This window comes from Manis javanica, chromosome 2 (genome assembly GCF_040802235.1).
Source record: "Manis javanica isolate MJ-LG chromosome 2, MJ_LKY, whole genome shotgun sequence".
In the NCBI taxonomy this organism is placed as follows: Eukaryota; Metazoa; Chordata; class Mammalia; order Pholidota; family Manidae; genus Manis; species Manis javanica.
In genome coordinates this window covers 80,285,569-80,312,059 of record NC_133157.1, presented here as the reverse complement: position 1 = coordinate 80,312,059, position 26,491 = coordinate 80,285,569, and the positions used below count along the sequence as shown (strand labels likewise).

Genomic DNA, 26,491 nt, shown 5'->3' with positions numbered 1-26,491 from the left:
ACAGCTCAGTCCAAATAGGGGGCTAAACCACTGGGAAAGGCCCAGGTATCTAACCAATGGCTCATCCGTGTGCACGAGCACCTCCCCACTGGAGGCTGAGAGTAAGCCCGAAGCACTGACCTGGTGCGAGCAGTGGGTGAAAGGCTGGGAGGCTGCAGTCCCCAGAGTGAGATTTACCATGAAGCTGAAGCAGCTGTGGCAGCAAGGCCCTGCATTTGCTGTAGCTCCTTTGGAGCAAGGTAGCCTTTCATATGCATTCCAATGAGGGGACTGCAATTTCTCACCTGTTTCAAATATGTAATCTGTCAGGTTCTGTTTTTTTTATTTTAAATAAATATTTGTTGTTTGCAATAAAACCTTGCTGAAATTTTAGAAAGTTCTTTTCCTTTAATAGACCCCTCCTCCCAAATTTTATAATTCCAACAACCTAGACACCCCTCTGGTGGCAGCCCCCACAGTTCTGTGTTTGTTCAGCAAAGGGAGGTGGTTACAGGGCACTGAGGCACAGAGAAGGGATCCTCTGCCCCTGCAAATGTTATCCCTTACCTCAATCAGCCAAGAGAGAAACCCATATGTAAACAGCACTTTAAGGTAAAAAAACACGATTGACTTCCTACATGCCAAAGAGTAAAACAGACTGTCAGTGCCTGGGGAAACATTGCCAGGCAAAGAAACACACACCAGTAAGTAAATTAACTGAGGAACTCACAGAAGAGGAAAAGTCAAGGATGTTTAAGGGAAAGGAAGTTTCATGGCAGTTATGCCCATTAAGGATTGAAAACTCTTAGGACCACTAGGTCTGTGGTCCATACTTTTGGTTAAAACAGCCCACTGCTTATTGGTCAGGGAAGTCTAGTTAGGTCCAGTAAGGGTCTGGTGTCCCCTATGCCACTAGAGGCTCATGGTCACTTATCAGCTTCCAATAGTCAGAACAAACTATGACGATGACACCCAACATTCCATTTTGATGTCTCCTGGGCAAGTGCTGCTGGAGGTGGAAAGTTTTCTTTTAATATACAATCAAACAAGAACAATAAGGTCCTCAGTTTAGGGCTAATCCACCTGACAGCCATGAATGATGTATATTATTAAAGTGCTTCAAACAGTGTCTAAGTGCCACATTACTGATTGCTAATATTATTATAATCATATACACTTTATAGTTGGAGAAACTTGGATCCAAAGAGGTCAAGGAACTTTCTCAAGGTCATCCAACTAGCAGTGATGGAGCTGGAATCCCCATCCAGGGCTCTCTGACTTCAGAGGTGGTACTCTTTCTTTACCGCAACCTGTCTGTTTGCATAGAAATCCCTGGATAAATATCCAGTTTCCTGAATTCCTATGAAAGCTATTCCAGAATGAGAATGCTGAGCATGCATTTATTCCTCATACAGAGGGCTCTGGATGCAGTTTTGGTCTTTGGGTGGGAGTTTGGAAGTGGGAGAAATTCAATTCTGTGGTCTCAGTCTGATGAATGGAAATGGGCAGCTGCACATGGACAAATTTGGAGAATTAGTCCATAAAATGTAAGGCCTCAAAGAAAGTTTTCCAAAAGTGGTCACAGTGATATCTCCACCTCACTTACTCTTCTTAAAATGCTTACAATGTGATTTTTTTAAATAGACTTTATTTTTAGAGCAATTTAGGTATATAGAAAAGTGGCACAGAACGTATAGAGGGCTCCCATATTCCCCTTATCTCCCCTTTCCTCTGATACAGTTTCCCCTACCATTAATTTTTTGCATTAGTGCAGTACATTTGTTACAATTAATGAACCAATTACATTTTTATTAACTGAAGTCAGTGGCTTTCCTTAGGGCTCACTCTTTTAGTTGCATACTGTGATGGGTTTTGACAAATGCATAGTGTCATGTATCCACTACTTCCATGTGGAATAGTTACACTGCCCTAAAAATCCCTGTACTCCACCAGCTCATGAAAACTCCATTCTCAGCTGAGCCCACCCAGCCAGTGCCATGTTGAAGAGAGATGAGCTGTCCCAGCCAAGACCTGCTCAGAACGCAGATGTATGAGCAAAATAAATAATCTTTTTAAATAATTAAGCTTGGGGATGTTTTTTTATGCAGGAATAGATAACCAGAACATTCAGCTGTCCTCTCAGGATAGAAAATACATTTCATTTTTCTTTGCATTAAGCAGCAATTACGGAGCTTTAAATACAAAAGTATCTTGATACTTACTGTCAATGATGATAAAAATTAAAATCTAAGGCAAACATGGTAAATCCAAAATCCAAGAGCAAAAGTATCATAAAACTTGGAATCTAGAAGGAGTCTTAGCTATCATTTAGGCCATCTTCTGCTAGATGATGAAAATGCTGAGGCCGAGAAATATTAAAAGATTCATTTAGTGTCACATCACAAGCTAGTGGCAGAGCTGAAACTTGAACCCAGCATCCTATTTGAAAAACACAAAAAAAGAAACAAGTAAAATTGGTTCTACTTCCTGAGGCAAGTAGTCAACCAACCCAAAGGTAATTTGGGCTGATCATAAGTCAAAAAAAAATTATAGAATGGATCGTTTTAGAGGCAGCAGAATTGCATATGACTGAAAGGACACTAAAATATCTGGGTATCATATTAGGAAAATAATTGTTTTATATAAAACAATCTTGGGCTTTGCCTCTCTCTAACAAAGAGCTTTAAACTGTGTTGGGAGATGGTTCTCCATGGGCCTCTATTGATGATGCACATCGTACAATCAAGGCATTGGTCAGCTTTTATTCTGGACTACCTTTTCCAGGATTATTGTCTGTGGAACATCCTTGGAAGATAGAGATAGTGCCTTCCTCTGGAGTGAAGGGAGGTATGCTTGCTGCTCATTACAAAAGATTTGTATTCCTTAAGCCCATGTTCCTGTCCTGAAATGCAAACACTGCATGTGCAGACACCCAACTGGGGTCATCTGCATCACCCCTGTGGGACTTGGGGTCAAGAAGCACTGATGCAATATAGGGCTCATGCTGCTCTCTATGCTGGGAGTAATGACATCCTTTGTCTCTGGTCCAGGAGTTTGTGTCTTTTGCCACTATTCATGAAACAGGCAGGCTAACTTGTTTGCTGGCAAGTAAGGTAATCTCAAACCCTTTGTAGTCTTGACATTCATCCCTTTTCTGTTGGATATGAGGTGGGATCAACAATAAAAAGACAGAGTTTGTGGTTAGAAAGAATGATTATATTCATTGATGGGAATAATGAAGCTCCAAAAGTGTTAACTCCCAATTGTAGAGTCTGATAAATGTGCAAGTACTGTCCTTTCTGGGATAAGTTTTACTTGACCTTAATTGTTTTAAATCCAAGAGGGTAGAAATCTGAGAACACTAAAGACAGACTGGCAGAGGAGATTTACTGAGAAGCCAATGAGGCAAAAGCTCTGGGGGCCCTCACTGCCCAGGCCCTGCCCAGGCCCTGGCAAGAGCTCTCACAATGTGCTCACACATCCTGTGTTTCATAAAGTTTGCAAAAATAAGATTTTTAACCTCAGTTGGTCAATTCCACCATCTCTTTCCACACTGAATTTTCCTCCGTTCCACTTCCCTTCACACAGGGTGGTTTTGGAGTGGCCACAGGTATTTGGGGATGCCATTAAAGGAAAGCTGGTGATAGATGTAGTTTGGATTTACCTTGGGACGTATTTTCACATTTCACAGTCACATCTTTATATGGTTTAGCCATCCCTATGTAGGGAAGGCTTCCAGGATATTCCTACTGCCCACTGTGCCAGCCCTAAACAGCATGGCATGAAGACCCCAGGTCAGAGGCTGTTCCAGGAAATGGAAAGGCCCCAGTGCACTTGGCACTGCAAAGATAAAGACAAAGAAGGAAAAACAAGGACTGAAATTCATGCAACCAGAAGGCAGTCTGGAAAATTCTTCTAATCATCAGATGTGTACGATTTTAAGAAAAGGATTCCTGGTCAAAATTCCTCTCATTCAGAATTCTCAGTGCAGCATATAAAATAGTAAACCTATTAGGAATACACAATACAGCAGATATAGTAATAAACCTACCACAAAATTTTTTTCATGTTGTTGGCAAATAGGCAACACGGAATATACCAGAATTGCTATGTATATAGGATACAAACAATAGTACTAACAGTTGCTGTGTGAGGTCCATGTGTTATGCATCCCAAGGTGTCAGAATGCCTTTAGTACATTGAATGCATCTTGTCTTGAGAAAGTCTGACAGTTCCTGATGAGATGGAACATAAAATTGCCAGGAATGCTCAGACGTGGCCTGGGGGAAAAAAAAGGGAAGTGCTCCAGTGACAAAATTCCTATACATATTCATCAATAGGTCATAGATGCAGCTTAAGCATAATTTGACTACCCTGATTATATAACACAGTTCTACCTGGTGGCAATTCCAAATTGCATCTGAATTGCTCATATGGACTTTATTTCAGATTATTTATGCAGTGTTTCCAGAATCACTGATCATACTAAAATAAATACGGCAGGAAGGAAATATCCTACTGGAAGCTAGTAAGAGAAAATTACCAGTGCTTCAAAGGGTCAAATACTCTCTGGCGATTATAAGATAATAGAACTAAAAACCCTGATATCTTAATCATGAAGAGACGGAGGAAAAAGAATCCCAAAAGCCAATAAAATGTAAATGAAAATTACAATAGAAAAGATAAAGGTGATAGGGAGAACCAGAACCCACTAATACAGGAAATAAAAGAAAGGGAGGTGGTGGGTATTGTAACGGAAGACGCAGTTTGTGCAAACTGTGGAATAAGCCTGAGAACCACAGCCAAAAACCTAGCCAAAAACACAGGGGAGAAGAGTGTTCTAGAGATTTGTCAGGCACACAGTTGGTAGTCTATTATGTTGCTTTCTGCACTTGGTGAAGTTTCTGATATATGTCTGCTTTTAAAATTTGTACTTTGTGATGATTTCTTTTCCAATTCTAAGAAATTCCCTTTGATAACTAATCATTTTTTTTGTAATTTTCTACTATTTTTCTTTAAGCAAGTCCCTGACTATATGAGCTTCAGTCTCCACTAACCACAGACCTGGCTCTGGAGATGGGACATAGAGCTGTTATTCCCTGTCAATGCCAAGCAATATTCAGACATTATTCTTTGCCTGAAAGAGAGAAGATTCAATTGTCTAAAGGTTCTGGGCTGTAGAAGAGAAAGATCCAGATGGCCCCAGAGGCTCACTTTCTCCCTTCTTTTCCAAGTTTAGTGTAAGGTGCCAACCAGGATTGAAACTCTGGAAAAAGCTAGATAGGTTGGCACATGTTGTCTGCGTTTTGTATCTTTCAGGAAGATTCAACAACAAACAGTGATTTCAGGCTGGGGCACCAGTTTGACAGCAGAATGGGAGGGAAACAGAGCTGTGCCAGAGTGGGTGCTTTCTGCTGAGGCTCTTAATCTAAACTGACTAAACTGGCTGTTGGGATTCAAAGAGCCAGTGGCTAAATATTTACCATTTATACTATGAAGGAAGGAAGGAAGGAACAAATGAATGAATGAATGAATGATTGAAAAAGCCAACTTCTCTACACAGATTCGAGTGCAAACTTTTGAATTAGTCATGGTCCTTATTGCAAATAGTAGCACCCACCTTAATCAGTTGAAACACAAAAATGTTGCTAAGGATGTACAGAGCTCACAGTCTTTGGAAAGGCTAAACAAGCAGGCTGAAGCTGTAGGGCAGCTTTCTGAATCGGAGATTTCCGAGGGAGACAGCAGCTCCTTTGGTGGCTCAGTTTGGTGGTGTGGTTTTGGAAGGCATCCTTGAATCCCAGCCTAGGGCCATTTTCTACAGAACTCCAGCCAAGACACCTCACTTAAGAGTAGCGGTGATGATCTGTAAGTCTCATCTCCTGCTGTGAGAATAAAAAGAGGTTTCCAAAGTTGTACCAATAAAGTCTGACACCTTTGGGGGATTTTGTCAAGGACTCCCCATGATAAAATTTAGCACTACTGAACAAAATGATGTTTGGAAAAACATCAAAGAATTAGGCAGTGCTATATGCAGGAACATCTGTCTTTCCTGATACTAGAAGTAGTGTGGGAACTAAACTCCATAAGAAGAACAAGGATACATAGATGGCGTCTTTGAAATTCCCCCACCTATATTATTCTGGTTCTGTCTCCTTATTCCCTTCTATCACTCTGCCTCTCACATAGCACCACTGTCAACAAAACTGGGGAAAAAATACCATAAAACAAGAAGACTTGGAAAGGAAAAATTTTGTGTTTACCACTGGAAATCTCTTTCAAAGAAAACAGTATTTCAGGGTTGGCTACAATTTTCAATTATTTAATTATTTAATTGAAGCAGACTTGGTGTTGCCTATGTCTGAGGTATATGACAAATACCCTATGATAGCAATAAAACACGGTAGGTTCCCTGGGTGGTAGTGGGGGGCTTCCTCAGCTCTTTCATGACCCCCAGAACAAACCCCTCACTCACAGTGGTTCTGTTCTGCTGACTGAACTCTGTCTGATCAATGTGCTACCGCTGAAAAGGCTGGGGGGAAATAGAGTGACAGATGAACCTGAGAAACGGTACTCCCAATCTCAGTTTGTTAATGACAAATTTAATTCTTGTAACTGAATAAATGCTTCATAATACAACAAATTAACAGCACGTCCATTACCAATGGCTCCTAATTATTGATAGGAGATATTTTCATATACTTTATACAGATTTCCATACATAGATTAGCTCAGGATACTTTCTAAGTCTGCTAAAAGGAAATGATAAAAATGTATGGTCTCTCTATGCTTGGCTGTCCAATAGCTCTGGCAACAGACCTGAGAATATTTGGTTCAGTAATTCCTTTGATGGACTTAAAGTATATGATTTTTTGGAAGGATTTTGTCCTCAGTGCAGATACTGTTCTGACTTCTGGAAAATTTTTTATCTAACAGGAAAACCGATCAGCAAAATGTTTCTACTTTACTACTCCTCATCACAGCCCCTCTCCAAACTTCCCTGGGCTGTAGTTAAATGCTTCCCAGATATGCTAGACTTCACTCTCTATTCTGGCACCAAGTCCTCCAGGCACTATTTATGGTGGCTTTACTCTGTGTAAGCTTAGTCAAGCTGGAACTATGAGTCCCAGAAGTCCTTTCCCCATACAGTTCCAAGCTAGAATTGTACGCAAGAGAAATCTGCATGAAATTTGGAAACCACAAGTGACGCAGCAGCCACCGTGCTCAGAGGTTCAGTGCCGATCACGGCGGCTGGGGTGGGCCACACATGTTGCTGATCTGCTCCTCTTGTTAGCCTGGAGCAGCAGTAGGAGAGGCACTTCCTTCAGCTCCCAGACACCGCCTTCAGCATCTCCTGCTGCCGGGCCAGGCGTGTACAGCATCACAGGAAAAGGTTCGCCAGCATCACTGGAGTTAAATGCTGTGAAGACTGATGCAGTTACAACCAGCTTTTTCTTCTCAACTGCCTGCCTGCTGACCTTCAGCAACTTCAGGTCGACCTGTAGGCAGCTCCTCTCCATGGGCCCTGTCTGATCACTTTTCTCTGATCGTCCAACCAATCTCCTTCCAGAACTTGACTTCCTCAGCTCTTTCATGACCCCCAGAACAAACCCCTTTCTCTGTATCACTCACAGTGGTTCTGTTCTGCTGACTGAACTCTGATCAATGTGCTACCGCTGAAAAGGCTGGTGGGAAATAGAGTGACAGATGAACCTGAGAAACGGGACTCCCAATCTCAGTTTGTTAATGACCACAGTCAAACCCACGTTGGCTCAACAGCCCTGGCAGCAAGCAAATCAACGCACTATATCCTGAAAGTCATCAGAAGACTTCATGTTTTTTATGTTCTCTGATGCAGTCATTCCATCCATAAGAATTTATTTCAAGGATATATTTATGATTTGTGCAATTCTTTGATACATCATTTGGTGACATTTTCAAGGGATATATATCAGTGAAAATAGATGGTCCATGAATTGCTGTCACAAGGATGTTAGTTCTGCTGACTGCAGAACTTTTTGCTTTGCTGAGAGAGCGCACAGAGTTGAGTAACTCTGAACTCTGGGCATCACAGAGGACATTTGGAAGCTGTGTCTGGCGATGAAGAGAAAGGACAAGAAGCTACTGCCTGTCAAGAAGAGTAGGAGGGTAGGAAACGCAAATATCAAAGCTAAGGATCCTGTGTTTCCATTATGTGTCTCCCCATGAAACACTCGAGTCTGACAATTGATAGTGGAGCTGATGACAAGTCAGAGCGCTGAGTCCTTCTTCAAAATGAGCCTAAGGCAAAAATTGGGAAATACTGAAAACCGTCTAAATTGTTGAAAATTGGGAATTATTTAAATGAATTACATCATTTTCAGACAACATAATATAAAGCCACCATCAAAAACTACATTGTAAAAATATTTAGTATTATGAAAAAACATCTTAAGAAGGCACATTTCAATAGAACGTAGTGTATCAGCAAAGAAAAAGACTGAAAGAATAAACACCAAATCCTGACAGCTGGGTTGGTTAGGCTGATTTTATTTTCTTCCCTTATATGTGTTTGTTGTCGATCCCCCTCTGCCTCTGACCAGCAGATACGGGAGGAGACGCGATGAGATATCGAAGATCTGAAAGGCCAACCAGGGGACTCAAGGCGTAGCAGAGCAAGAGTAATGCCAAAAAGGCACTCCTCATATTTATTGAGCAAATGAACTCAAACATCCAAAGAATTCTGAGTAGGGGGTTCAACACATGATCAACACACAATCATTATCTGACCTTGAGTCCAGCCCTAGGGTGTGACACTCCTCAAGGACACTGAAACCATGTGAGGGAGGTCACGGGTTGTAGGGACTGTTTTGTCTTTACTCATTGTTATTGATCATGCATCAGGAGTTGCAGGAGAAACAATCAGGTCATACGCATTTGTACATTTGATTTCTATATTACTTGATTCATGTATTAATCCTATTAATCCCAAAATTTGTAATGTCTTAAATTTCTATAATAAACATGTATTTCTTTGTAAAAAAATTTTTAAAAAGCACAGATAGGCAGATGGGACTCATTTTCCTCAAAGCAAGGCCATGGAGTTCTTACCTGGTCTCTGCCAAAGACTGCCATTGACTCTGGGGAGCAACTTGGCACTATCCCATATAGCTGATGCTGCGTTCCCATGTTTATACCCTGGAGAAATACTCATATGTGCAAAAGGAATTAGGCACCTCAAAATTTCAGTATTGCATCCTTTCTATTAATTTTTTCCTATGGAAAATCTCAGATATACAGAAAAGTTAACAGAGAAACTTAATCAATCCCCATATACCTGTGATGGCGTTTCAAGAGTAATCAATTCACAGCCAATCTCATCTCATCTAAGTGCCACCCACCCACCACCACCACCACTCCTGTATTATTTCACAGCACATCTCAGAGATCACATCATCTCATAAGTATTTCAATGTAGATAAATCACATACACTGAATACATGTATATATAAATGAATATATAATATGATATAAAGCTTTAAAAAATAACCCCATGGGGAACCCTCCTACACTGCTGGTGAAATGTAAACTAGTTCAACCATTGTGGAAAGCAGTGTGGAGGTTCCTCAAAAAACTCAAAATAGAAATACAATTTGACAAAGGAATTCCACTCCTAAGAATTTACCCTAAGAATGCAGGAGCCCACATTCAAAAAGACATATGCACCCCTATGTTTATCGCAGCACTATTTACAATAGCAATGAAATGGAAGCAACCTAAGTGTCTATCAGTAGGTGAATGGATAAAGAAGATGTGGTACATATACACAGTGGAATATTATTCAGCCATAAGAAGAAAACAAATCCTACCATTTGCAACAACATGGATGGAGCTAGAGGGTATTATACTCAGTGAAATAAGCCAGGCAGAGAAAGACAAGTATCAAACGATTTCACTCATCTGTGGAGTATAAGAACAAAGAAAAAAACTGAAGGAACAAAACAGTAGCAGATTCACAGAACCCAAGAATGGACTAACAGTTACCAAAGGGAAAGGAACTGGGGAAGATAGGTGGTAAGGTTGGGATGAGGGGGAAAAGGGGCATTACAATTAGCATACACAATGTAGCAGGGGTGGGGGACACAGGAAAGGCAGTATAACAGAGAAGACAAGTAATGATTCTATAGCATCTTACTAGGCTGATGGACAGTGACTGTAATGGGGTATTGGTGGGGATTTGATGATGGGGGGAGTCTAGTAAGCATAATGTTCAAGTAATTGTACATTAACAATACCAAAATAAAAATAACTAAAAAATAAATAGATTAAAAAAAAATCCCAGTGTGACCCTGTAAAAATACTGAGAAAATCATCAGAAATAAGATAAATAAATACATAACCCCAAAAACCCAGGCATAATATTTCACTCATCTCAGACAAAATAACAATCAATTCTTAATAGCCTTAATTATCAGATCAGAGTTCAAAATTTTTAATTTTTTCATAAATGTGATCATTCTTGAGACATTTGAGACTCCAGAAATGATTAAATTTTTCATTGTATTTAAAAATTACTATTAAATTTTTTGGATGTGCTAATGATTTTGTTTTTTAAGTCTTATGCTGAAATACTTATGGATGAAATGACATGTTACATGGAATATGCTCCAAAATCGGGTAATGGGTTGGAGATGTGATGAGATCAACCCTGAATTGATCACTGTTGAAGCTGACAGATGGTTCCATAGGTTTATTATATTAACCACTCCTCTTTCTTACATATTTGAAGTTTTCCATAATAAAAATTTTTTAAAAAGCAGATCTAAACAATGTATTGTTTATGCATAGAAAGAAAGATAGGAAGACAGTACACATACACCCACAAAGAATATGGTTACCTGGGGAAAGGGAGGCAGAGAGTAGCTGCAATTATTGAAAATGTTCTAGTTCTTGATTAGGATAGATCTTGATGTTATTTTTTTTCATTAAAATATTGAATGATAGACAAAATAAAGGAGTGCTATTCATGCAATAATGTCAATAGGTGGTGTCACAAACCAAGGATTAGAATTAGTCCCATTTGGTGCACTTGAGGACCAAAGGAAAGAAAATAATTTGCATGGTGACCAGTACATGCACACACGCACACAGGCACATGCACATACTGCCTGAAACAGTAATTATCCTGACTGTGTGCAACACTCTAAAGTCTTCTATTCTAGTTCACTTTCTTTAATGCCAGTCAGGATGTAATAAACTGATTTCCTGGCCACGAGTGACCTTCTGGGTGGAAAACACAGGATCATGTATGTGATCGTTAGGATCTCTTCCTTCTCAAGTTCTAAAAGGTTCAAGGTGGTTTAATCTATTCAACAGGCATTAGCCCTGATTACAAATACAGCCTTAAAAAGGAGCTTCTGCTGTGTTTCTATACAGAAAACAAGGGAACTACTCTCTTTTGCTGCATCCTCCTTCTCCCAATCTCTAAATGGTGGAGGGCTCTAGGGCTCTGCCCTCAAACCCTTCTCCTCCTGCACCCAGCCCCAAGTGACATCTTCCAGTTCCTTGGTTTAATATATCATTTGCATGCTAGTGACACCCAAATTTGTATTTCCAGCCCTGACTGTTCCTCTGAATTGCAAAATCCCTTATCCAACTGCTTATGTGTCTCTACCAGGATATCTGATACTCCTCTTAAACCATACTGTGGATTCTTCCCCAGAACTTTCATTGCCAAGAAATAACTTCTTGACCCAGACACACAGACCTAATGCGATGCTGTCATCCTTGACTCCTCTCTTTTTCTCACACCCCGCATGCCATCCATCAGTCAAGCCTCCTGGCATATTCCAGATCTGAGCACTGCTGACCCCTTCCTACTGACCACAGCTACCACGTAGCCCACCCTGTCAATCCTCAGCTCCTGGAAGGAACTCAGCTTCCTCTGTCTTCCTTTCACAACTAGAACACTTCCCTGCCCTCCTGGCCTCGTTTTGTACCACTCATGGCTCCAGGACAAGAGCATGTGCCTCTGCTCCCTAGCAGGGCACAAGTTGATGCCCCCAAATTTTTCCAGGCACTTTTATCTTCTTATCTCTACCCCTGAAGCCTGGTGGGAGCCGTGACCCCTGTGACTCAGGCCATTTGTTCTTTTCTGAGATTCTACCCACCCTAAAGCTCATTCCTTCCTTCATCAAGTGCTACATCTTTCACACTATGTCCCTTCCCTCCTTCAACCCCTGGCTTAGGTTGATGGTGGACAGGATGCAGAGGGTTTACCAATAAGAAAAATACTTATCTGGATACATGCCAAAAATATTTATATTCCCATGCCTGCTAATTTCCATCACAGATTTGTGAAAGGTGTGTGATTATCAGGTTTCTACCAAAGGGTTTTCTTTCCTGCTGAACCTTCCTTAAGTAAGAGATTGCATGCCAAATGTATAAAAGGAGCCCACCACATACTCCTCCTTTCATCGTTTTAGAGCCACAAAAGAATGTTCACACAGCATTAGAAAAAGCTTTAGCCTCAGGAAAACTTTTCAATCCTCCTTTCCCCATCCTTCACTGCAGCTCTCATCTTTCCCACCACAGTCTCCCAGCCTCCTCTGTGAACGGCTCTGGCCTGGAAAATCTCCTGCAAGCTCTGAGCTCTCTGTGGCCAGAGCTGCCACTTCCTCTCTGCAGGTCCCCCACCTGCCTTCCTCTGCCCTCAGCCCTGGCCTGACTCTCTGCAGAAGCCTCCTCCAGCTCTTTGGAGCAGGCCACCATCATGACTTTTGCCATTCCATTGATATTTTCTCCACTCCCAAATGGAAACCTAAAAATCAGGGCTGAAGAGACCTGCCTGAGACCACAGGGTCAACTGCCACTGGATTTAAACCCTACACGTTCTAATCCACACGCCATTTGGAGACCTGGGGTTTGAGTGGCAGCTCCCCAAACACTGCACTTTGCTCACCACCTTCCCAGCTGTCTCAAGGCACACTAGGTCTGGGCCACATAACACCCCAGCTCCCACACACACGTGAACTGCACAGGGAACCCAGAGCATTGTACCTCTCCATTTAACAGGAAATATCTGTGTTCGGTCCTGCCTTCAGGACAAGTTATGTGCAGATGGCCACATAGCAGCAGGCTGTAAAAACGTCCTTTATATTTTATGTCCTGACCACGGCCCTTTCTATGGTGCCACAGGAACAGATGTCTTTAGAGCCAGTGGCTGCTACCAGCACACACCCTGAAAATCAACTTGGTGCTGATCACAAACTTGGCCTTCCCAGGAACAAATCCCTCTGCTCAGCAGATAGCATTTTCAAGAGCCACTTGTTCTATTTCTGAATTGAGGTGTCAGGCCACAAAGACCAACTGACCCCAGCCCCCTCAGTCACCTAACTTGCCACACATGCCACACTCCTAGTAAGCAAAAGGGATGCAACTAACCAGATTCTGTCAGCCTGCTCAGTTTTGACTTTGAAAAGTCCTCCATTCTGTGCTTTCCTGACTTGGGCACATCCACACAGAGGGCATCTACCAGCTGAACGGCACAGCTATGGCTTCTGGGAAATTGCAGCCCCCAGACCAACCTGGAGACCACTGTGAAGAACAGTGACTCTTTTCCAGTTGGAGTCAACAGTGGCCGAGCCCCTGCTCTGTGCCAGGCAGGATAACATCTGCCATGTCAGTAACACCAAACCAATCAGAGCAGGACCCAGGCCCCACCCTTCAGAAGCTTCTAGAGTCTAGTGAGAGTGATCACACACACACACACACACACACGCACACACACGCACACACACACACTACCCTAAGGGATATAGGAAAAGTCAAAGTGCCAGAGGAATTAGAGACAAAAAGCAGCACTTAATTGGAGAAAGACTTCCTCTCTAAGATACATCTATCTCTTTGTGACCTCTGTGTAAACAGAAAGCAACATTCATGACATACAATCATTTTTAATTGAAATATAGTTGACATATAACATATTAGTTTCAGGTGTACAACAACGATTCAGTATTTGTATATATTGCAAAATGATCACTACAAGTCTAGTTTATATCCATCACCGCACATAGTTCAATTTTTTTCTTGTAATGAAAACTGTCAGGATTTACTCTCTTCCCAACTTTCAAATTACAATACAATGTTATTAACTATAGTCACCGTGTTGTACATTACATTCCCAGAACTTACTTATTTTGTAACTGGAAGTTTGTACCTTTTGACCACCTTCAGCCATTCCATCCATCCCCAACCCCAGTAACCACCGACCTGTTCTGTATACCTACAAGTTCAGGTTTTTGTTGCTATTTTAGATCCCACATATAGGTGAGATCATACAGTATTTGTCTTTCTCTGACCTATTTCACTTAACATAATGTCATCAAGGTCCATCCATATTGTCACAAATGGCAGGATTTCCTTTTATTTTATGGTTGAGTAATATTCCATTGTATATATCTACCACATCTTCTTATCCATTCATCCATCAGTGGATACTCAGGTTGTTTCTATGCCTTGACTGTAGTGAATAATGCTGCAGTAATCACGGAGTGCAGGTATCTTTTTGAGTTAATGTTTTCATTTCCTTTAATAAAGATCTAGAAATGGAATTGCTGGATCCTATGGTAATTCTCTTTTTAATTTTTTGAGGAACCCAAATAACACATAACCATTTTCACAAACTGAATCTCCCATGTTGATTACATCCATTACATCTGTCATCCCAATGGAATGCATTTAAATTTTCCAAGTTTATGTGAATCACATACTTCATTTCCTAGCTGAGGTCCTTCAGTCAGTTTGATGAGAACATCACAAAGGACACGGGTCCAAGTCACCAGGTAATTCATTGACTAATCTCCACTTCCTATTTCACTTCTCAAACACAGTATGTTCTATGTCACATACTGTTCCAAGTGCTTTGCAAATATTAACTCATTTAATCCTCACAAGCACCCAAGATGTATACTTTCCCTATTTTATAAATAATGCAACTGAACCACAGATTGATTATATAATTTGCCTTAGGTCAAATAGCTAATGCAATTCAAATCCCAGCTAAATAGGTTTCAAACTCATGCAATCTGTGTTCTTAAAACCACAACACTTCTTAACTTAATTATAATAGTTGTCCCAGATTTGATCTATGATGAAGACAATCTTCCATAGGTCGCTCATGTTTCTGCACAGCTTTGAACAAAAGCACAACTCTTTTTATTCCTAACTAATGTTTCAAGGGTGTTTGCATAATGAACAGCCTTTGGAAGATATATTGTCTCACTCTGGAGCAAAGTGCAGACATACCTACCATCCATTATAAGTGACTCGGGCTCCCTCTGGTCAGGGTTCATCCCGTGTAATGCAGTCAACAGGTGATGTCTGGCCTTCATACTGCCCTATAGGAATTGGGGCTCAGGGAACAAAGGCTGACACTGTGGCTATCACTATTACTGTGAGTAACAAAGCCCTTCATCTCTGATACAAGAGTCTCCCATCATCTGCCAACATCTGTAAAACTGTGTTAGGGTAATTTAGCAAGGGTATAAAATACTATTTGCAAGTAACATAAAATATCAGACACTTCACAGTACTGACAACCTCTGACTACATTGTGAAGATAGATTTGCCTCACAGATGACTTTCTAGAAGAGTCTATGTCTGAGCCATATCTTAAAGGAAATGATGGAGATGACCTCAGAGTCAGGAAACAGGAGTATCCATAGCATCTCAGGGCTGGCCAGGCATTGTGGCTCCAAGTTTCAGTCTCTCGAGTCAGCTAGCTCTCCATTGGGAACTGAACTTATTTTGAGAAAAGTTTCCTTTCATATCTTCCAGCTTCTCTTTGGAAGATGCAATATAGTTTTCTTTATCCACTTGGCCAAGTGACCAGCCATGAACGGAGAACCACATGCTGATAGTTCATTCTTCCTCAAATATTTCTGACTGCTTTGGCCCTGGGGCATCAGGCTTGATGAAGACAAACACCCAGGATCAGCCAAGCCCATGAAGCTGGCGCCAACTCGGGCCCACGGGTAAGGGCCTGTTCATCAGAAGCCATAACACTTTCTCTTGACACCATGTGTGCCTGCTGGTGGACTGAGATTAGTCCTGAACTACAAGTTTTACCCTAAACATTTGTTCAGTAAAACACCTTGGACTTAACTGTGTCAACCCTTGATGGTAATATCCATACATAGGATGTTGTTCCCGAACTGAGTGTATAAAAATGTATCCTAAAGATGAAAATGGAGGACTTAGTTCACTCCAGCAAAATGTGAATGTCTGATATTGGGCTGCCCCCAGAGCAGAGCCTGAGACAAGGATCCCAGTGTGAAGAGTAATGCTGCTGAGAAAACCTTGGGAGCCAATGCAGGATACATACCTCAGAGTCCTCCCTCCTGGAAGGTAAGGAACTGGAGTGCTTGTATTCCAGCTCCCACCGAGGGCTGAAGGCTGTTGGCAGTGTGGAGGGAATCAGGGAGAGAGGACAGTCAATTCCCCAGCACTGCATCTCCCAAGAGATGTGGACACTGGCAGGTGCAGGCCAGCCAACATCCATGTCAGTGGTGAGGCCTGAGAGATACAAGGAGGAGGCTTATGGGGGTAGGACATCAAGAAATTGTGACCAGCAGCTACCCTGTGAGCTGGACCCCAGCAATAAGAGATTCTCACCCCTCTCCTGTCCTTGGAATATGCATTCCACTTGCCTTCCCATCCCCGGAAGCTGCCCCAAGGACACAGCCTTGAGATCATGATGAGATGTTGAGACCATCTGGATGGTAATGTGACCTAACCCAGCCAAGGCCTCCACATAAAATGTTAATATTCTGGCAGGTGGGTACAGAGATCTACTCATCTCATGGCTGCCCTAGCTGCCCAAGACAGGCCTCAGATGTAAGTTCCCTGGCTTATGAAGCCTGCCACCTACCAATCTGGGGTGACCTGCCTCTTTCTTTGGCCTCTTTCTGCCCTTTGAGTCCAGGGGTCAGTTTCAGATGACACCTGGGAAGCTCCCAAGGAGGATGCAAACCAACAATGCTACTCTAGACTGTGCAGCCCTGCCGCTAAGCAAAGGACACTGAAGCACCCCCTTCACTCAAGAAAGTTATGGAAAAAAAATCCATTCTAATGGAATGGCTAAAAATCCAGGCCTCAAAGTTGTAAAACTTATATATAAAAAGTAGTTTTCTGGAAGGACCCTTGCTGCTGCATAAGCTGTGCAAAGGAAAGATGTCTCTGGCTAGCCATCTGCCCCAACGCAGCTGCTTACGCAGCATGTCCAGCTGCAGAGGTGCTGGAGGGGTCCACCTCTGTGTTCTGCCCAGGGCCGGTTCTCCAGGACTTTAACTTGTGTCTGAAGCAGGCACGGCCACATGAGTAATTATCCTTCTATTGGAGAAGCAACTAGCCCCTGAGAGACTAGGGAGCAGAAGAGCTGTGTCACCTGTAAATAGGTCATCCTGGGTCTGCACACAGCAGTCATGTCTCGCTGACACACAGCAGACCCTGAATGCCAGTAAGCTGAGCTCTGTGACTGGCTCCAGGACTGGTTGAAAAGGCTTGAGGTCCCTGGTTTGTGGTGACCACCTGGGGTAGAGTGTGTTCCTGCCTATGGCTCTCAGCAACTAGAAATGCAGACGTCATCTTTGCAGGCACAGTATCAACGACTCCTCTCTCCAAGATGCCCAGCCTCCTCCACCAGCTGACCACCTGCTCAGTTCTTGTTGTATCTGCAGATCCCTCCTACTATCAACATCATGATTTGGGCCATATAGAGCACCACCACCCAAACAATTATTAAATTGTTTCTTCAAACTGAGTCACTCTTTTTACACATACATATTTATTAACTAAGGAAATGTGACCTCACTACTCTAAATGAAAATGTAGTATCACTGGCCACCAGTGAAAGTAAAACAATGTCATCAACTTTTAGCCAGATTTTCTTGCTGGCTGTAAGCTGTGTCCTGAGGGCTGCCCACTTTCTCCCTGTCTCTCAGTTAAAAAGGAAAGAGACTGAGTTTGCTCTTTGATTAATCATAACAACTCACACAGGGTCGTCTAGAAAATTTGCAGAAGTGGGTCAGCACCCAGAGCTGGAATTGGCAATGAAACCCTCCAAACCCCCAGTGGGATCATGCAGACTCTTACACTCTCTTCAAGACACAGAGAATAAAGGTTTCCAGTCTCCTGCCCCTGGTGAGGACAGGAGGAGAGGGCCACCAAAAAAAGGAAAGCAACATAGATGGGAAAGAGAATGCAGAGAGGGTCAGTGAGCAAGACAGATGACAGAAAGTCCACAGCACTCACCACTGCCCCCTCCAGGTCAAAAGCTGCTGTTTCATCCGCCAGCAGGATCTTTCATCTCACTGAAGCAAGAGGAAATTTCAACCCGATGGAGCCTTCTGGGTACTAATTTCTGCAGGATTGACTGCCCCAAGATCCCTTCAACAAAGCCATTTGGACTCACAGTTTAACCTGCAAAAAAGATTCACTTTTTATTAAAAGCCAAGCTGACCTTTTGGAAGACTTATTTCTGGCAGAAAAGAACAGACGTTTTAAGATTAATGACTCCTAATAGGTTCCATAATCACAAGACCAGTGAGCACGTGCTTGAATATCTGATGGCATCTATGATAAAGATGTCATACAAACCCATGTCACATCTTCCTGTCCCTGAAATGGCAGATGAACAGATGTGAGATGGCTCCACAGAGGACAATTCAATGGTCTGGTGACTTCAGAAATGCAGCTAGCCCTTGGAGAGGGAATGGCAAATGGTTTCCATCCCAAGAACCTGCAGGAAGGACTGTGCAATGCAAGGTGCTGACGTGAGATGGGCGAGGAGCTGATGGGGTAGCCGCAGCTGTATGATCTTAAGACTCTACAAAATTCTGATACAATATATGACATAGTTAGACTTCAAAGGGACACTTTTTAAACAGGCCACTTGGGCATTTCCTGCTGAAAATGGAGGATTAAACACACTCATCTACTTTTGCTGCCTCCTGAATCCCATTAAAATGATACTAACAGAATTTTTTAAACTTCATAAATCCACAAGGACAAGGAGAAAGAAAAGGAAATATCAGCAATAGAATTTTGGAAGCTGGGAACCTGAGGAACAAGCTTGAATGATATAGAAAGTCAAGAATCTTAATCCTAATTAACATGGAGAAAAAACAAGAAATAATCCTGAATGGTTCAAGAATTGGCAGGACCAGGTACATCTAGAAGTGGGCATGAAAGTGAGGCTAAAAGCAGGACATTAAAGAAGTCAGACTCTGAGAGGCCATCCCCCACCCAGCCCAGCTAGGCCACTTCTTTCCCCAACACTAACAAAAGACTGAAGGCTTTTTTTTCTGGAAAGGGACATTAAATATAGTTGAAGATGGACATATTGTACTGAAAGGGAAATTAAATGCATATTCACCTGCCAGTGCCTCTCAGGATACTTCTAGAGCAGTCCTGTTAGCCATAAAATTAAATAAAATTTAGAAGTTGGTTCCTCAATGCACTAGCTACTTTCAAAGTGATCAATAGCCATTTGAACAGTAGAGATCCAGCCTATTCCCACTGTTGAAGAAAGCTCTGACAGCTAGCTCTAGTCTAGTGCAAATATTAGATCATTTATCTGAAAGATCTGACCAACCCAAAAGGAGAGACTCATAGATACTAACAATGGGAATTCCTCAACAAAATGACCTAAATCTTAAAATCCCTAAACTCACTAGCCTCCTATCATCTTATTAGACCTCCCACTTTGAAGTGACACCAAAGATCATCAGCCAGATGCAGAAAGCCTCTATCATGAAAGATAAGAGACCAAAACAAAAACACAGAAAAAAAATATGTTGAGAACAGAAACAAAGCAGGGAGAAGAAAACTTCAAAAGAACCGTCATTAATATCTTCAGAGTTAAGAGACGTTGCATCAGTAAAACAGCAGTGAATTATCAAAACAAAGAAATATTCAGAGAAACTTTTCAAAGAGATCTTAGAAATTTTCAAATGATAACAAAACATAATTATTCAATAGAAAGACTGAAAGGTTGAGAAAATGTCCCAGGAAGTATACTAAAGATAACCAGATAGAAAAGAGGAAAAGGAAGATAAGAACGTTGTTTTAGTTCTTGTTCTTCCTTTACTTTTTCCCTAATGAAATGCCAGGACATGACTGAGTTCTAGGGGACAGCACCCCAGCCATACAGAGACGCTCCCATCAGCTTCTGACAATGACACGCATGCCTGATTCTGTGTGTGTTAAATTGATGATCCATTTTCTTTCTTTTGTGTCTCCGAACTCTGCTTTACCCCAACCCCCACACTTTGCTTCTTTGCTTAGTAGCCAAAGCCAACATTGAAATATTTTATTTTTCTGGAAGTCAAAACAGGGAAGTGGTCTTCAAAAAACATGGGGGTCAAAGGGGGAATCTGGAGGAGACAAGACCAAGTGGAAGGCACTGTGTTTAACATAATCTCCTTCTTTCTTCAGTGGTGTGAGCCCAGCCTTTCTTCTCACCACTCTTCTGCTCTTAGGTGTGCCTCCACCATGCCCTTGCCCTCCACCTCACCCTTGCTGCTTGGTACCTCTCTAAAATCACAGTTATCACACTGCAGCTATCAATCCTGCAAGCATTGGTACAGTGAGAAAGGGCCAGGAAACTTGATTGCCAAAGAGTTGGGAGATTAAAAAGAAAATGAAACAAAGATTTTTAAGGAAGTAAAGAAATGAAAAAGAAGGTTATGCTAATGCCAGTTTTTTTAAATATTTTATTGTACAAAATTTAAAACATGTAAAAACTAATAGTTTAATGAATAGTTGTGTTCCTATCCAGATTCAACAATATCAAATTATAGTTAATACTTGTTTAGGAATAATGATAATAATAATACTATGCTCACCATGTGCTAAGTAAAATTATGGCTCACCATGTGCTAAATATGTTCTAAGTATTACATACAGGTGTGTGATAAATTAAAAATGGTTACAAATTCCTTGCCACCTATGGATAAAGTGAAGGTTCCTATGGCCAGGATCCTCACCTGAACCTAAACTACTTGATGACATAATTGGCCTGCTGCTAGGCTACTGTTTCCACACCCATAGGCAATGAGCTATTATTGATTGAGTCACTATATAAAGAGCTCTACCCAGTGCTCTGAGTGGAGGCAAAGATGAAGGAGGATTACACACCTCCAGACTGTTGAATGCAGACATAATTCTAGTGCTTGATCTATCGCTAGGAAAACAAGCCGGGTAATAAACCCTTTCATCCCAAGAACATTCCATTGTCATTCCTTGGTTTCACTGAATCCATAGAAAACTTGCCCAGGAATAAAAACCCATTGGCAAGACACCACCATTCCCATCAAGAGGTGGAGTCTAAGTCACCTCCTGCCTCTACTCTGGCCTGGACTTGTGACTTGCTATGGCGAAAAAAATTCAGCATAAAGATACTATGCAGCTTCAGACTGAGGCCTTAAAAAGCTGTGGTGGTCAGTTTAATATGTCCAGATGGCTAGGCTACAGTCCCTACTATTCAGTCAAGCACTAATCTAGATGTTGGTTGTGAAGGCATTTTGCAGGTGTGATTAAGTCCAGAATCAGTTGATTTTTAAAAAGGGAAATCGTGGGATTAAAGATGACGGCATGAGAGGTGAGACTTCTAAAAGTTTAGGCTTCCTCCTAAAACCACATATAATACAAAAATATAATTAATACAAATAATCCTGAAAGAGCAACAGGAAAGAAGGCTATGCCAGACTGCATACACGTGGAGAAAGGAATAAACCTCACGGAACAGGGTAATGTACCAAAGCCATGGTCCAGTGGAACCCAAGCCCTTCCCCTCCCCAGCTCACCAGCGGGAGGAAGAGAAATGGAGTGGGGAGGGAGTGGAGGCCTGGGACTGCTGAACACCTAGCTCTGGAGATCTGCTCTGGGAGCACAAATCTACATTACATGGTGCTCTCGTGATTAGGAGGAGTTGGAAAGCTAAGACAGGCAGAATACCTGGAGAGACTGAGATTCTAGCTGCTTATGGAAAGCAGAGATCCATATCCAGCTGCTCTGGGACAAAAGAAAGGTGGGCAGTCTAAGAAACTTCCTAACAGCAAGAGGGCTGCTAAAGGGGCAAGAAGTGCACAGACCTTACTGCTCAGGATAAAGGACAGGTAGACAAAATTGTTCAGGTGCACTTTCCCCAGCAGGTTGGGAACTTTCATGATCTTCAGGTGCTCCAGCCCCCTGGCTGGCTACACAAGTCCAAGGCCCGCCTCACTGATAGGCAGCCTGCTGCAACTTCCTCCCAGCCAGGATCACCTGGCTTGCAAACCAGCAAACCCTACCCTGACGTTAGGCCACCCAGAGGGAAACCCCACCTACAGCAGCTACAAACACAAAGCATAAAGGCTTATTATACCTGTGTGCTCAGCCCACTGGTTCTGGCAGTGGAGACAGGTATAGCATCCAGGAAGCAGGAACAGCTCTTTCATCCCCCAAGGCACCAACACTGCTCTCCTGTGACCCCCGACATTGCTCCAGGGTCTGAGCAGCTCCAGAGAGTAGAACTTCTGGGCACTAGAGGGCGGCACATACAAATATGAAACATCAAAGGAACCTGGTTTAGGGCAAAATTGTGAATACCCCAGAGAAAGATTCAAATGAAATTGACCTCATGAATCTTCCTGAAAGTGATTTCAAAATAAAAATCATTAACGTGCTCATGGAGGTACAGAAAAATATTCAAGAACTCAGGAATGAATTCCAGTCAAAAATCCAATCATTATGGAACACAGTCTCAGAAATTAAACATACAATGGAAGGTTTTAAAAGCAGATTAGATATGGTGGAGGAGATGATAAATGAAACAAAAATTAAAGAACAGGAATACAAAGAAGCTGAGGCACAGAGAGAGAAAAGGATCTCTAAGAATGAAAGAATATTGAGAGAACTGCATGACCAATCTAAACAGATCAATATTTACATTATAGGGGCACCAGAAGAATAAGAAGAGAGAAAAGGGGATAGAAAGTGTCTTTGAGGAGAAAAGTGCTGAAAACTTCCCCAAACTGGGGAAGGAGATAGTCTCTCAGGCCATGGAGGTGCACAGATCTCCCAACACAAGGGACCCAAGGAAGACAACACCAAGACATATAGTAATCAAAATGGCAAAGATCAAGGATAAGGACATACTATTAAAAGCAGCCAGAGAGAGAAATAAGATCACATACAAAGGAAAGCCCATCAGACTATCATCAGACTTCTCAGCAGAAACCTTACAGGCCAGAAAGGAGTGGCATGATGTATTTAATGCAAAGAAGCAGAAGGGCCTTGAATCAAGAATACTTTCTCCAGCAAGATTATCATTTAAACTTGAAGGAGGGAATAAACAATTTCCAAATGAGCAAAAGCTGAGATAATTTACCTCCCACAAAGCATCTCTACAGTGTATTTTGGAGGGACTGCTATAGATGCAAGTGTTCTTATGGTTTAATAGCTGTTGCCAGAGGTAATAAAACAACAGTAAAGAAAGTAGAACAGTTAATTACTAAGCAAATGCAAAATTAAATCAACTACCCCAAAAGTCAATCAAGGCATAGACAAAGAATACAGAATATGATACCTAATATATAAGGAATGGAGGAGGAGGAAAAAAAAACCTTTAGATTGTGTTTGTAATAGCATACTCAGTGAGTTAAGTTAGACTCTTAGAAAGTAAGGAAGTTAACCTCAAACCTTTGGTAACCATGAATCTAAAGCCTGCAATGGCAATAAGTACATACCTATCAATAATCACTCTAAATGTAAATGGTCTGAATGCATGAAGTAAAAGACATATAGAGTCACTGAATGAATAAAAAAACAAGACCCATCTATATGCTGCCTACAAGAGACTCACTTTAAACCCAAAGACATACACATACTAAAAGTGAAGGGATGGAAAAAGGTATTTCATGCAACTAATAGGGAGAAAAAAGCAGAAGTTTCAGTACTTGTATAAGACAAAATGGACTTCAAAACAAAGAAAGTCACAAGAGACAAAGAAGGACATTACATAATGATAAAGGGGTCAATCCAACAAGAAGATATAACCATTATGAATACACACCCAACACAGGAGCACCTACATATGTGAAACAAATATTAACAGAATTAAAAGGGGAAATAAAATGCAATGCATTCATTTTAAGAGACTTCAACACACCACTCACTTCAAAGGATGGATCAACCAGACAGAAAATAAGTAAGAAGACAGAGGCACTGAACAACACATTAGAACCAAGGGATCTAATGGACATCTACAGAACACTCCATTTAAAAGCAACAGGATACACATTCTTCTCAAGTGCACATGGAACATTTTCAAGAATAGATCATATACTAGGCCACAATAAGGGCCTCATAAATCCAAAAAGACTGAAATAGTATCAAGCAGCTTCTCAGACCACAAGACATGAAACTAGAAATAAACTGCACAAAGAAAATGAAAAAGCCCACACACACACATGGAGGCTTAAGAACATGCTCCTAAATAACCAATGGATCAATGACCAAATAAAAAGAGAGATCAAGCAATATATGGAGGCAAATGACAACAATAATTCAACATCACAAAATCTGTGGGATGCAGCGAAGGCCATGCTAAGAGCGAAGTATACAGGCCTACCACAGGAAAGAAGAACAATGCCATATGAACAGTCTAAACTCACAATTAACAAAACTAGAAAAAGAAGAACAAATGAGGCCCAAAGTCAGTAGAAGGAGGGACATAATAAAGATTAGAGCAGAAGTAACTAAAATTGAGAAGGATAAAACAATAGAAAGAATCAATGAAAGCAGGAGCTGGTTATTTGAGAAAATAAACAAAATAGATAAACCCCTAGCCACACTTATCAGGAAAACAAGAGAGTCTACACACATAAACAGAATTAGAAATGAGAAAGGAACAATCACTATGGACACAACAGAAATACAAAAAATTATGAGGGAATACTATGAAAAATTATATGCTAACAAAGTGGATAACCTAGAAGAAATGGACAACTTTCTAGAAAAACACAACCTTCCAAGGCTAACACAGGAAGAAACAGAAAATCTGAATAGAGCAGTTACCAGCAATAAAATTAAATTGGTTATCAAAAAACTGCCTAAGAACAAAAGGGCTGGCCCAGATGGTTTCACTGCTGAATTTTATCAAACTTTAGTGAAGACCTAATATCCACCTTCTTTAACGTTTTCAAAGGTGTAGAAGGGGAAGGAATACTTCCAAACTTGTTCTACGAGGCTAGCATCACTTTAATACCAAAACCAGTCAAGGAGACCACACACAAAAAAAAATCACAGACGAGTATCCTGATAAACATAGATGCAAAAATGCTCAACAAAGTATTAGCTAACTGAATACAAAAATATATCATGAGGATCATACATCATAACCAAGTGGGATTCATCCCAGGGATGCAAGGATGCTACAATATTCAAAAATCCATCATCATCCACTATATCAATAAAAAGAGGACAAAACTCACCTGATCATCTCCACAGATGCTAAAAAAGCATTTGACAAAATTCAACACCCATTCATCATAAAAGTTCTCAACAAAATGGGTATAGAGGGCAAGTACTTCAACATAATAAAGGCCATATATGACAAACCCAAAGCCAACATCATACTTAACAGTGAAAAGCTAAAAGTTTTCCTCTAAGATCAGGAACAAGACAAGGATGCCCACTCTCCCCAATGTTATTCTACATAGTACTGGAGGTCCTAGCCACAGCAATCAAAAAGCACAGAGAAATAAAAGGAATCCAGATTGGTAAGGAAGAAGTCAAACTGTCACTGTTTGCAGATGACATGATATTATACATAAAAAACCCTAAAGAATTCACTCAAAAATTACTAGAACTAATATCTGCATTCAGCAAAATTGTGGGATAGAAAATTAATACACAGCAATCTGTTGCATTCCTATACACTAATGATGAACTAGCAGAAAGAGAAATCATGAAAACAATTCCATTCACTACTGCATCAAAAAGAATAAAACACCTAGAAATAAATTTAACCAAGGAAGTGAAAGAACTATACCCTGAAAACCACAAGACACTCCTAAGAGAAAGAAAAGAGGACACTAATAAATGGAAACTCATCCCATGCTCCTGGGTAGGAAGAATTAATATTGTCAAAATGGCCATCTTGCCTAAAGCAATCCACAGATTCAATGCAATCCCTATCAAAATACCAACAGCATTCTTCAACGAACTGGAACAAATGGTTGTAAAATTCATAGAGAACCACAAAATACCCCAAATAGCCAAAGCAATCCTGAGAAGGAAGAATAAAGTGGAGGGGATCTCCCTTCCCAACTTCAAGCTCTACTACAAAGCCATAGTAATCAAGACAATTTGGTACTGGCGTAAAAACAGACCCACAGACCAGTGGAATAGAGAGTCCAGATATTAATCCATGCATATATGTTCAATTAATATACGATAAAGGACCCATGGATATACAATGGGGAAATGA

The 26,491-nt window shown here is 41.2% G+C and overlaps 1 long non-coding RNA gene across 1 annotated transcript; it reads right to left on the bottom strand.

The window, feature by feature from the left end:
• Nucleotides 1–2,133: 2,133 nt before the first annotated feature.
• Nucleotides 2,134–5,865, bottom strand: LOC140845061 (uncharacterized). Its single transcript, XR_012123691.1, has 3 exons — nt 5,600–5,865; nt 4,120–4,259; nt 2,134–2,418 (listed from the first exon to the last, which is right to left on the bottom strand). It is a non-coding gene; the product is annotated as an uncharacterized lncRNA (long non-coding RNA).
• Between the last annotated feature and the right edge of the window lie 20,626 nt (nt 5,866–26,491).